The 14,563-nt window shown below is 25.6% G+C and overlaps 1 protein-coding gene across 1 annotated transcript in view; it reads right to left on the bottom strand.

The window, feature by feature from the left end:
- LOC135955288 (uncharacterized) overlaps positions 1–14,563 on the bottom strand; it is a 196,104-nt gene that overhangs the window by 127,859 nt on the left and 53,682 nt on the right. The window lies entirely within an intron of this gene.

Here is a 14,563-nt window from a genome sequence, read left to right as displayed (position 1 = left end):
GAACTTAATTTGAATAATTCTATAATATCGAATCATTCTCTATAAAGAAATGAAATGTTCCTCTGTCTGTTAGTTTAAATCAATTTTCTAAAGGCACCAGATATCTTACAGCCTAAACGCAGCATCGATATATCAAATAGACGTTAGAAAATTTTGGTATTGAAAATCAACAAAATCGGTTCAAAAATGGCTGAGATATAAGCCAGACATCATAACTACCTCATAGGTATTTTAAAGGCCTTTTCAACGCTATTGATTATTTCTTCAAAAAAAGTTTTTACGAAAAAAATATTTTGTAGAACAATTATTTCCAAAATTTTTTTTGAAAAAAATTGTTCGATAATTTTTTATAAAGAATTATTCGAATTAAAAATTCGAAAATTTTCTATAAAATATTAATTCGAATTTCTAACATTGAATTTCGACAATTTTCAATCAACAAAATTTTTCAAATTCGAAAATCTTGAAAGAAAATATTTGTTTCAATTTAGAATTCTAAAGTTTTGTATAAAAAAACTATTTCGTATTTAGGATTCGAAAATTTTCTATGTAAGAAAGTAGTTCGAATTTTCTATAAAAAAAAAATTTCCAACTTCAAATTAGAAAATTTTCTAATACATTCGAAATTTTGGAAATGTTCATATAAGACATTTTTTTGAATTTAATTTTAAAAATTCTCATAAAGAAAAGAAATTGTTCAAATTTTAATTTTGAAAGAAAATATGTAGTTCGAATTTTGTATAAAAAAATTATTTCAATTCGAAAATTTAAAAAAATTTTATATAAAAAAAAATGAGTTCGATATTAAAATAAATTTCCTAGAAAGAAAATAGTTTGAATTTTCTATTGTATAAAATTTTAATTTTGTTTGACAGAATTTTTCGAATTTCAACTTCGAAAATTTTTCAAATTTGAAAATCTTTAAAGAAAAAATTAGTTACACTTTTGAATTTGAAAGTTTTATATGAAAGAAAAATACAAAAAAAAAAAAAATTCCAATTAAGTTCCAAAATTTTCTATGAAAGAAAATAGTTCGAATTTTCTATACAAAATTTTTCTATAAAACAAATGAGTTCGATATTAAAATTCGAAAATTTTTTATGAAAGAAAATAGTTTTAATTTTCCATTTTATAAATATCGAAAATTTTCTATAAAATAATTATTCGAATTTCTTATAAAGAAATTATTTCGAAAATTTTCGCTCTTTATTTTCGGAAATTCAAAATTTTTCTATAAAACAAATGAGTTCGATATTAAAATTCGAAAATTTTTTATGAAAGAAAATAGTTTCAATTTTCCATTTTATAAATATAGAAAATTTTCTATAAAATAATTATTCGAATTTCTTATAAAGAAATTTTCGGAAATTTTCAATCCACAAAATTTTTCAAATTCGAAATTTCTATAAATGAAAATTAGTTCGAATTTCAAATTCCAAAATTTTCTATAAAGACATTAGAATTCGAATATTTTGTATAAAAGCAATTGGCCGAATTTTTTATATAAAAAAAATTAAAATTTTTTGGAATTCGAACTTTCAAAAAATAAAAAAAATTTGGAATTAAATTTCAAAAATACTCATAAACAAAAGAAATTGTTCAAATTAAAATTTTGAAAGAAAATAGTTCGAATTTTCTATAAAATATTTTTTCGCATTTCAAATTCGAAAATTTTCTATACAAAAAAAGTTGGAAATTAAAATTCGAAAATTTGCTATGAATGAAAAAAATAGTTTGAATTTTCTATTGTATAAAAAAATATTTCGAATTTTAAATTGAAAAATTTTATATAAAAAATATATTTCGAATTCGAAAGATTTTTTTTTTTAATTTTTATTACGATAACTTTTTATGAAAAATTATTCGAATTTTATTAAAAAAAGAAATTGTTCAAATTTCAATTTCGAAATTTTTCTATAGAAAGATGGATCAAATTAGAAAATTTTCTATAAAAAAGTGTTCGAATTCCAAGTTGGAAAATTTTATACAAAAAAAAAAATTGTTCGTATTTCAAATTCGAAAATTTTCAAAAATATATTCGAATATTTTATACAAAAAAAAAAAATTCGTATTTCAATTTCAAAAAAAAAATATTTTTTAAAATTATTTTTTTTTAAATTTCTGAAAAATTTATAATTTTATAAAAAAGTGTTCGAATTTCAAGTTGGAAAATTTTATAAAAAAAAAATTATTCGTATTTCAAAAATTTTCAAAAAAATATTCGAATATTTTATAAAAAAAAATTGTTCGTATAAAAAAAAAATTATTCGTATTTAAAATTCGAAAATTTTCCAAAAATATTCGAATATTTTATACAAAAAAAATTGTTTGTATTTAAAATTGGATTTTAATTTCGTTCCTTCCGTTTATAGGTTCGTTTAAATCAAATTTGCAAAGGTCCCAGATATTCTACATACTTTCAAGTAGTTTGGTATTGAAAATCAGCAACATCTGCTAATAAATATCTAAAATATAAGCAACAAACAACGGCTACCAAGATTTTTCAAAATACATATTTTCAAGTTCGGTACATGGGCAATAGGTATATCAAATGAAAGGTATTTCAAAGGTCTTTCCAAAGCGATTTTTTCTTAAAAATTTTAATTTGTATTAAATTAAAATAAATAGGTAATAAAAATAATTTAAAATACATTTTTTTTTTTAATTTTTAAACAACAAGTTTCTTAATTTTATTACAATTTGTTTAATATCTTAACTTTTTCCTTCCACTATTCCCATTATTTCAGAATTGAATATAAATTCTAGGTATTTAATACAAATTTATTACTTTCAATACGTATTCGCATGTAATCAAGAAAATAAACACACACTAAAAACAACAGCAACAACTCAAAATTCAATTCAATTGAATTGAATTCATTTTTATTTTGTCAATACAAAAAACCATGAAGAAGATATCAGAGAAGAGTAGTGTAAGTATGAACAAGTAGCAGACAAGATATAAACACTTTAGATAGATAGATTGTCAGGATATTGACAGCTGGTAAAATGCTAATTTCTCACATTAAATAAGAGACGTAAGAAACCGTTAAAATGGTGAAAATGATACCAGAATTTCTTGTACGAAACAAAAGGCAAATACAAAAGCAAGTTAGGCAGGCAAACATACATATATAGAATTGAAATACATACGAAAGGATATGCAAGGACTACTAAGGGTAAGTAAATATGTGTGTAGTAAATGATATGATATGTAGGAGTATTTTTAGCTATATATTTGTTTATTTGCTGTTATTTCTGCTCTGTTTGTAACTGATCAAAGCCAATCAATTTAATTTGCTTACAAAAGCAATATATGCACCTACACACGAGCCACACAAAACCTAACTAATACAAAATCAAACACTTGAACATACAACAATTTACGAAATTTACACATGGATATAATCCATACATTCATATGCAGCTAAACGAGGGTTGTATACCAAATTTAATAAAACAAACTCAAAATTAGACACTGAAAATCATACAAATTTATACACAATCAGTCTTTAAAATTTAATTTGAGTTAAGCAGCAGCTAATGTATTGATTTACTTACTATTCGTAACCAAAAACTTCTTAAACAGACCTTGTAGCCAAATTCCTTCATTCATTTAATCTTGCAGACATTCAAGCAATTGTACGAGTCTTAAGAAATCATAGATTACACAGCTACTTTACTTATCAAACATCTTTATCAAGCTTAACAAATAAATTATTTGCAAATTCCCTATTTTAAGGGCAAATAATTAAAAGAATTTCAAAAAAGAAATAAAACTTTTACACAATTTCTTTCTTAATCCTTAATTTGTTCTTGAATTTTAACTAAAATTTAACAATTATCCTAAATTTTTGTCAATTCCTGCTTCAAATGCAATTATTGCTTGTGTCAAATAACAGATATTGATGTTTTTAATTTCAAACTTGACAGATTTTCTCTGCCAGCCAACTGTACGCAAAATTATTCAAGTGAATACACAAACACATGCACTTCTACACATTCAGCAACATGCATGCTCTTGCATAAGTACCGTTAGTTAGTTTTTTTTAACTTGCTTTGTAACTACTTAATGCAACACTAAACACTGTAACTCTCTCTCTCCCTTTCTCTCCTGCTCCTTGCTTTCCACACTCAGCCACAAAACCCTTTTGTAGCTTTGCAAATGCATATGTGCAATTGTTAAAGAGCAAGAGAGGCAAATGTTTGTGTGGTTGAGAGTGGGTGGTTGGAATGTTGCTGGGAGAGTGTATGTTTGTTTATATTGAATGATGGTTTTATGGTTTAATGCTTCAACGGTTTGTTTATGTTGGTTCGTCTAATATAATGGCATGTAATTTATATTGCAAATTATATGCAGTATAATGTAAGGCGTTTTATTATTATATGATGATGACTACAATTCGCATGTTTATAAATAAATGTGTACAAATTTGCCAGGTATCAACAAGGTAAGCAGCAATATCCACTGTCACTCTTTTATATCGCATAAAGGTCATAATAATTATGTAATTATTAAGAGTTTAATTAGATAATTTAATCATAATTTTTAGGAAATATTGCATGTTTAACATTTAAATGACATAAGAATACAAATTGAACAAAACTAAAAGTATGCATTACTGGAGAAGGAGAAGTTTTCATAGTTTGTCATTTATAAAAACACAAAAGTATTAAAAACTGTAATATATTCTCGGCAAAATGGAATTTTTGGAACGAACAAAGAATATGTAAGTAATTTTCTTTATAAATTTGTTATGTTAAGTCAAATTGAAACACTACTTGATTACAATATGATACATAATGCTCAACATTTTAAACAAAATTACATACTTTTGTTTTAAATAATTAGTAATAATTGTATTTTGCATTAAAACTTGTTTTTTTTAAAATAAAGTCAAGTTGAGAAATAAATGTTGCAGCAACATGTTGCGTAAAATTTTACTAAAACTTATCTATTTGGTTTATATACGTATTATTATTATTATTTTGCAATTTAAATGGATATTTTTAATAAAATATAAAAAGGTTGCAGCAACATGTTGCGAAACTTTTCAATAAAATTTCATTAATTAATTTAAAAACCTCTTTTTAGTATTATTTTGCAGTTAAAATGTTTATTTTCAAGTAAAGAAACTAAATTTTACTAAAAGTTATTTAATTAATTCATATTCTCCGGTTATTTTTAATTTAACATAAAAATGTTGCAGCAACATTTTGAGAAACATTTTACTTAAATTTATTTTATTAATTTACATACGTATTCTATTATTCTGAATTTTTAAAAGTTTTTTTTTAAATACGGAAATAATGTTGCGGCAACATGTTGCTAAACTTTTTCTCAAAAACTATTAAATTGCTTAAATAAGTATTTTTAGTATGATTCTGCATTTTAAACATTTATTCCAAATAAAGAAAAAATGTTGCAGCAACATGTTGCGAAACTTTTTACTAAAATTTATTTTATTAATTTAAATACGTCTTATTAGCATTATTTTGCATTGAAAACGTTTATTTTCAAGTAAAGAAACTAAATTTTAATTAAATATAGATATGTTGCAGCAACATGTTGCGAAATATTTCACTAAAATGTATTTAATTAATTTAAATATGTCTTTTTTCAAGTAAAGAAACTAAATTTTACAAAAATTAATTTAATTCAAATAACCCGGTTATTTCTAATTAAATATTAAAATGTTGCAGCAACATGTTGCGAAACATTTTACTACAATTGATTTAATTAATTTAAATACATCTTATTAGCATTATTGTACATTAAAAACGTTTATTTTCAAGTAAAGATAAATTGTTGCAGTAATATGTTGCGAAACATTTTACCAAACATTTGTAAATTGCTTTAAATATGTTTAAAAGTATTAATCTGTAACATTAAATTTGTTTTTAAGTAAAGAAAATATGTTGCAGCAACATGTTGCTAAACTTTTAACTAAAATTTATTTAATTAATTTACATACGTCTTATTAATTTTATAATTGAAAAATGTTGCAGCAACATTTTGCAAAACATTTTACTAAAATTTATTTAATTAATTTAAATACATTTTTTAGTATTATTTTTCATTTTAAACGGTTATTTTAATTAAATATAAAAATGTTGGAGCATTAAATAAGTATTATTTGGTATTTAAAACGTTTATTTTTCAATTAAAGAAAGAATGTTGCAGCAACATGTTGCGAAACATTTTACCAAACATTTGTTAAATACTTAAAATATGTATTATTAGTATTATTCTGCAACTTTTAAAGTTTTTTTCAAGTAAAGAAAATATGTTGCAGCAACATGTTGCTAAACATTTTCTCAAAAATTATTAAATTGCATTAAATTTTTAATGTAATTTACTTTAAATTTTTAGTATTATATTGCATTTTAAACATATATTTCAAGTAAAGAAAAAATGTTGCAGCAACATGTTGCCGAACATTTAACACAAAAAACTATTTACTTTGTACAAAAATTTGTAAATTATATTGAATTCCCGTTTTTAAAGTATTTTTTTATAAACGAAAAATGTTGCAGCAACATTGTAGTGGATCATTTTAATAAAAATTATTTCTTTGCAGATTTCAACTGTTCAATTTGATGTGAAAAAATATGTAAAAATCCATATTAAAAATCTATCAATGAAATAGTTGTGAATTTTTTAAAAAATATTAATTCAAGTTCGAATTCTGTTTTTTATTGTGAACTTGTTTTCACAAAAAATTTAAATTGTAAACCTTTAAGTAAAAAAAATGTTTCAGTAACATGTTGAGAAACATTTTGTTACAAAAAATATTTATTTTGAATGTTCATAAACTTGGCCCCAGTTTGCCACATCTGCCATATTTGGATGCACTAGTTTTACTTAAACTCTCATAAAACGCCAAACACCTCCTACAGCAATTTAAAATGTGTATGACAAGCAAATTTTTAACTTAAAGTCAAATTATTGTACATTTTTTTTCATTCTGGCACTGGAAATTTGCCAAATATTTTTACATCAAAATAAATTTATTTTATACATGTAAATGGTTAAACTCAAAATTTATTTTTTTTATATCTTTATCTTGTTAAGTTTTTATGGTTAAATAAAGACAGTAACAAGGAGGGAGGGAGGTTTGACATGGCTTGTAATAATTCATTGTTTCAACAAGCCAAAGGACGGACACACAGACGGACAGTCCGTTTAAATAAATGCGATTTATTTAAAGTTTTATGTTGAGATACAAAACTCAGATTGAGTTTTCTTATTTATTGCTGTTGTTGTTTTTGTTAATGTTATTGTAGTTATCATTATTGTTATTATGCTTGTTTTGTTTATTTTTGGCCAGTTTTACTTTAAATTTACCCCGGGGAATTGTTTATTTTTATGCATAAATTACCCGCTAACAAACCTTTTTCACAATCTTTACCAGCAAAATGGTTATTATTTTACCTTTTTCTTGTAAATTGAGCTTAACCGCGTTTTTATCAGTTTACCTGCTTTTCATCTACTCCACCCCATCCCCCCTCACCCTTGGAATGTTTTTTCTTTCGTCCATTTTTGTTAAAATTTTGTTGGATTTTTGTGTATTCATGAGTTTTATATTCATGAATTAGCCTTAAGTGAGTGAATTATTCCACTTGACTAACATCATGAATTTTCGTTTCATTTTTTGTTTCTTTTTACATTTATAAAGCAACAACATTAACATGATCCAAATCAAGTGAAAATACATGTTATAACAAAATGTTTTTTAGACGAAATGAAAACACCTACAATTCCCTAAAATCCACTACTAAATTAAATGGATTACAAACACACATACTATCACATAAGTAAGGTTTGGAACTAGTCAATCCAATAAAAAATACAGATCCGATTGCAGCAACATTTTCTTACTCCAATATAAAACATTAGCCCCAAATGTAGCTGCAACATGTTGAGCAACATTTTATATCCAATTAGTTATTTGGTTCAAACAAAATTGTATTATTTTTTGACAAATATTTGATGAAAAAGACGTAACCATTAAATTAAATACATTTGAATTCTTCTATTTACTTCAAAAACTTATTTTACTTAGTATGATTCAAAACAAAAAAAAATTGTTTTATTTTATTTGATGCTGTTTGATCTTACAAAACACTTGTAAGAGTAAACACGTCAAACAAATTTGCACTAAAAAAAGTGGTTACGCTTTTTTGAGAAAATATTTGCCATGTGTGACCCTACCTTTAGAATTTGATTTTTTTAGGTATATTGAAAATGTTGCAGCAACATGTTGCGAAACATTTTTTTTAAGTTTTAATTTAATAATATTATTTTTCATTTTAAAATAGAATTTTTTAAGTAATTGAAAAATGTTGCAGCAACATGTTGCGAAACATTTTGTAAAAAAATATTTATTTTATTTGATTAATACAAAATTTTATTAATTTACGTTATTAAGCTGATTTTCTTAAGTAAAGAAAAAATGTTGCATCAACATGTTGCGAAACATTTTTTTAAAAGTTTTTAATTTTGTTTAAATTATTCAAAATAACATTATTTTGCATTATAAAATCGATTTTTTAAGTATTTAAAAAATGTTGCAGCAACATGTTGCAAACAAATTTTTTAAAACTTTTTAATTTTGTTTAAATTATTCAAAAAAATATTTTTTTTCACTTAAAAATAGTTCTTCTAAGTATTTGAAAAATTGTGCAGCAACATGTTGCGAAACATTTTAGCAATAAATTTGATATATTTATTTACTGTGTTCAAGTATGTAATTAAAAATTGTAATTTGGATTTTGGGAAAGATTATTTCATTTTAAAGAAAAATGTTGCAGCAACATGTTGAGAAACATTTAGTAAAAATTTTTTTGTATTATACAAATCAAATTTGTATTATTTTATATACTAAAATTGATTTTATTAAGTATTTGAAAAATGTTGCAGCAACATGTTGCGAAACATTTTTTTCTTAAGTTTTAATTTTGTTTAAATAATTAAAAATAACATTATTCTCCATTATAAAATTGATTTTTTAAGTTTGGGAAAAATGTTGCAGCAACATGTTGAGATACATTTTATTAAAATTATTTATTTTGTTGAAATTATTCCAAAAAATTGTATTTTGCACTTAAAAATTGTTTTTCTAGGAATTGGAAAAATGTTGCAGCAACATGTTGCGAAACATTTTGCCAATAAATTTGATCAAATTATTCACTATGTTCAAGAAATTCAAAATTGTTTTTCAGATTTTGAGAATGATTATTTAATTTCTAAAAAAAATGTTGCAGCAACATGTTGCAGAAACATTTTGCTTAAAATAATACGAAATTTTACTTTAATTTAAGCTGAAAAGCACTCATTTTGGGTACTTTTCTTAAATGAAATTAGTTTGTTTGATAGATGCCTATTTATTTCAGCTCAGTCCTTTTGTATCATTTATTTTTATATATAAAATAGCAGTATATTCTTTTAATATTCTAGCATATGGGCGTAAATAACTAACTAACTGACTGACTCTGTCTTGTCATTTTGGGATCACCATATCAATCATGTGTAATCACTGCATTCAATTCTTTGTGTGTAATAAAAAATACTCATACATGTACAAAAATCCTTGTTTAAATAAATCTACCTTTTTGGAAATACATATATGTACATTTACCATGTCTGTGAGTTATACTATTATTAACCATACCAACATCAACATAAAAGCCACCAGGTTTTTGTTATTTCTGTAATAAAAACTGATGGAAATCATATTGAAAATCAACAAATAAAATTGAGGGAGGGCGGAGAAAATATACAAATAAACAGGGACGTAACCGCCTTTTAAATGTTTTAGGCGGTTTGAAAAAATAACTATAAATTAAAGTTTTTCAACTTACGAATTGAAATGAAACTATTGAACAAAATTGTTAAACAAAAGCCATAGCTCAGAGAAAAGCTTATAATGAATAGGCGGTATAATGGGAGGTATGAGCAATATCTTTCCAAATATTAAACTAATTTTGTTTAAAGAATATTTCCACAGAATCCTAAATTTATCAAAGCTTTTAGCAAAAAAACTCCCATTGACCTTTAAACTCTTAATCAAAAAAGCTCATAAATATGAACACTTCATACACTTGCTACTTCTACGCTACTGTTGCCCATTTTACTTGTACTTCATCATGCTGTCAACAAACGTTTTGGTTAACTAAATGACAATAAATTATGACGCAACATAAACATAAAAAAAATATACGAAACTGAAACTGAAATTTGCCATAAAATCAGGCATAAATTGTATTCTGCACACAGACTTTAAGACCAGAAACAACAACGAGCTGGAACAGGACGAACAAGAAATATTATGTGGCAGAAGGGAAGGAAATCTTTAACGAAATAATAAAAAATGACGCATAATCCACATGATGCCAATAATAATAAAAACAATAATAAATATTGATAAAAATCAAAAAAAAAAAGAAAAAAGAACTGAACAAAAATATAACGAAATGAACAAACAACACAACAGCAGTTACAACAACATCAACGACAAGTTTAATATACACTCACACTTACACATCCACAGTTATGTTTACCCCACTTATTTACAATATGTGAAGGTGTAACGAATTGTAAGGTAATTTAAAGGAATGTCACATATTTTTAGGAGTTTGCAAAAAAATCTAAATTAAATTAGTGAGTAAAAGAGGGAGAGAGAAAGAAACATTTTGACAACATTAAATAGACATGTTTAATAGCTATAAAAATTAAAGGACATTAATTATGGTTAAAATGGGATACCATGGAAAAAAAATAAATAAAGTAACTAGACAAAAGGGGTAGAGGATAAATGGACAAAAATAAATAATAAAAAAACTTAATTTAAGAATTCCCATACAAAATTTAAGGAAGATTTTATAAAAATATTAAAACTAAATATTTGTTAACAAAATGTTTCTCAACATGTTGCAGCAACATTTATTGAATACCTAAAAACTATATTTTAAAATTAAAAATAATACAATTTTGAGTTATTGAAGCAAAATTAATAATTTTCTGACAAAATGTTTCTCAACATGTTGCAGCAACATTTTTTCAAACTTCAAAAAATCAACTTTAAAATGTAAAATACCTCTATTTTGAGTTAGCTAAATAAAATAAATCATTTTTATCAAAATGTTTCTCAACATGTTGCTGCAAGATTTTTCCATAACAAAAAAATCATGAGAAAAATTTATTACATGATTTAATAATAATTTAATCAAAACAAAATACTTTTTAAGAAAATGTTTCTCAACATGTTGCTGCAACATTTTTTCTATATTTAAAAATATCAACTTTAAAAAGGAAAATGATAACATTTTGAGTTATTTTCAAAAACTAAATAATTTTTAAGAAAATGTTTATCAACATGTTGCTGCAACATTTTTTCTATATTTAAAAAAAATACTTTTAAATGTAAAATAATAAGATTTTGAGTTATTTACACCAAATAAATATTTGTTGACAAAATGTTTTTCAACATGTTGCAGCAACATTTTTTAAAACTTGAAAAAACTAACTTTAAAATGTAAAATACTTCTATTTTGAGTTAGTTAAATAAAATAAATAATTTTTAACAAAATGTTTCTCAACATGTTGCTGCAACATTTTAACATAACAAAAAAAATCATCATAAAAATGTGTAAAAATATGATTTAGTAATAATTTAAACAAAAAAATACTTTTTAACAAAAGTTTCACAACATGTTGCTGCAACATTTTCCCAATACTTACAAAAACAATTTTTAAATGCAGAATATTATTTTTTGAATAATAAAAACAATTTTAAATTATTCAAACAAATAAAAAAAAGAAATTTAACAAAATATCTAGCAACATGTTGCTGCAAAATTTTTCCTATACTTGAAAAATCAATTTTAAAGTGTAAAATAATAAGATTTAGAATTAGTTAAACAAAATAAATAATTTTTAACAAAATGTTTAGCAACATGTAGCTGCAACATTTTCTTCAATACTTAAAGAAATCTATTTTATAAAGTACTTAAAAAAAACAACATAAAAATGCAGTATAATAATGTTGGTTAATTCAAACAAAATACTTTGTAAAAATATATAAAAACATAATTTTGAATAATTTAAACAAAGTAAATAATTTTTTACACAATGTATCGCAACATGTTGCAGCAACATTTTTCAAATACTTAAAAAATTAACTCTAAATTAACTTTAAATAAATGCAATAATTTTTAGCAAAATGTTTCTCAACATGTTGCAGCAACAATCTGCTTAATTTAAAAAAAAAAATTACTTCTAAAAATTAAAAATGATAAATTTATTTTTTAAAAGATGATTTGGTTTAACAAATTAAAAATGTTTCTCTAAAATGTTTACCAGCATATGACAGCCATATTAAAAATTTATTTACCTTTATATAAAAAATTTTAATTTTTCATAACAATGTAGAAATTGATTAAAATATAAAAATACAAAAAAAAACTCAATCTCCCCAGACACTTACTAACAAAGATAGTAACAGAAAATTCAATCAAGCCTACCAAAACACTTGCCGAATTACTATACATTTAACAATCTTTACTAATTGATCTTTATAAACCCTTAAACTAAAATGAAAAGGAAAAAATATATTAATTCTTCCACTCTCCCCCAAACCCCTCCACAATTACATCTTGACAAAATCAATTCAGTTACAAGTCGTTGTATCTTTCATTTGGTTTATCTTAAACACTTGCCACTCACGTACAAAAACTTTGTGGCACCTCTTTCTCTCATTTTGTAACGCCATTATGAAGGTACGTGTATTTACGAGCAAGTAAAACTCTGTAACGAAATTATCGTCGCAAAACTGCACGGGAAAAAGCAAAAACACTTCAATACATGACACAAATGATTGTCTAAATGTTCATCTTGGTTGACTGTTTCAAAAAAGTATAGGAACGACGTGTACACGAGTAAATGTTGTGCGAAATTTTTGTCTTCTTTTTCCGTTAAAGATGCGATGAGATGAAATTGATGAAAATCAAATGAAGCGCAATGTCACCACTGTTTAAATGTTTGTAGTTGGTGGGTAACGTTTTATTGCTGGAAATCCTTAAATACATTTACTCACGCACACGGACACGGACACGGACGCCAGGACAGAGAGACAGGTGTAGTTGTTTTTGGATGTGTTGTAATAGTCTCACTGTACATGTTTTAATTTTAAGTAGATGTGGGTTTATTTTGTGGATGTAAGTAGGTATGTTCTCGCATGTGTATGGCCTCAAATGTAGTTAGTAAACTTATCATTTGGTGAACTTATTTCGGATTAGGGAGAGCGAATTTATGAGACAGATTTTATATAGGCACTGCGACTAGACTACTGACTAGACTGACTAGACTGACTAGACTGACTAGACTGACTAGACTGACTAGACTGACTAGACTGACTAGACTGACTAGACTGACTAGACTGACTAGACTGACTAGACTGACTAGACTGACTAGACTGACTAGACTGACTAGACTGACTAGACTGACTAGACTGACTAGACTGACTAGACTGACTAGACTGACTAGACTGACTAGACTGACTAGACTGACTAGACTGACTAGACTGACTAGACTGACTAGACTGACTAGACTGACTAGACTGACTAGACTGACTAGACTGACTAGACTGACTAGACTGACTAGACTGACTAGACTGACTAGACTGACTAGACTGACTAGACTGACTAGACTGACTAGACTGACTAGACTGACTAGACTGACTAGACTGACTAGACTGACTAGACTACAGACTAGACTACAGACTAGACTACAGACTAGACTACAGACTAGACTACAGACTAGACTACAGACTAGACTACAGACTAGACTACAGACTAGACTACAGACTAGACTACAGACTAGACTACAGACTAGACTACAGACTAGACTACAGACTAGACTACAGACTAGACTACAGACTAGACTACAGACTAGACTACAGACTAGACTACAGACTAGACTACAGACTAGACTACAGACTAGACTACAGACTAGACTACAGACTAGACTACAGACTAGACTACAGACTAGACTACAGACTAGACTACAGACTAGACTACAGACTAGACTACAGACTAGACTACAGACTAGACTACAGACTAGACTACAGACTAGACTACAGACTAGACTGACTAGACTGACTAGACTGACTAGACTGACTAGACTGACTAGACTGACTAGACTGACTAGACTGACTAGACTACAGACTAGACTACAGACTAGACTACAGACTAGACTACAGACTAGACTACAGACTAGACTACAGACTACAGACTAGACTACAGACTAGACTACAGACTAGACTACAGACTAGACTACAGACTAGACTACAGACTAGACTACAGACTAGACTACAGACTAGACTACAGACTAGACTACAGACTAGACTACAGACTAGACTACAGACTAGACTACAGACTAGACTACAGACTAGACTACAGACTAGACTGACTAGACTGACTAGACTGACTAGACTGACTAGACTGACTAGACTACAGACTAGACTACAGACTAGACTACAGACTAGACTACAGACTAGACTAC

Source organism: Calliphora vicina, chromosome 3 (assembly GCF_958450345.1).
Source record: "Calliphora vicina chromosome 3, idCalVici1.1, whole genome shotgun sequence".
NCBI lineage: Eukaryota > Metazoa > Arthropoda > Insecta > Diptera > Calliphoridae > Calliphora > Calliphora vicina.
The sequence above is the reverse complement of the archived record's forward strand: the minus strand, read 5'-3'. Positions and strand labels throughout refer to the sequence as shown.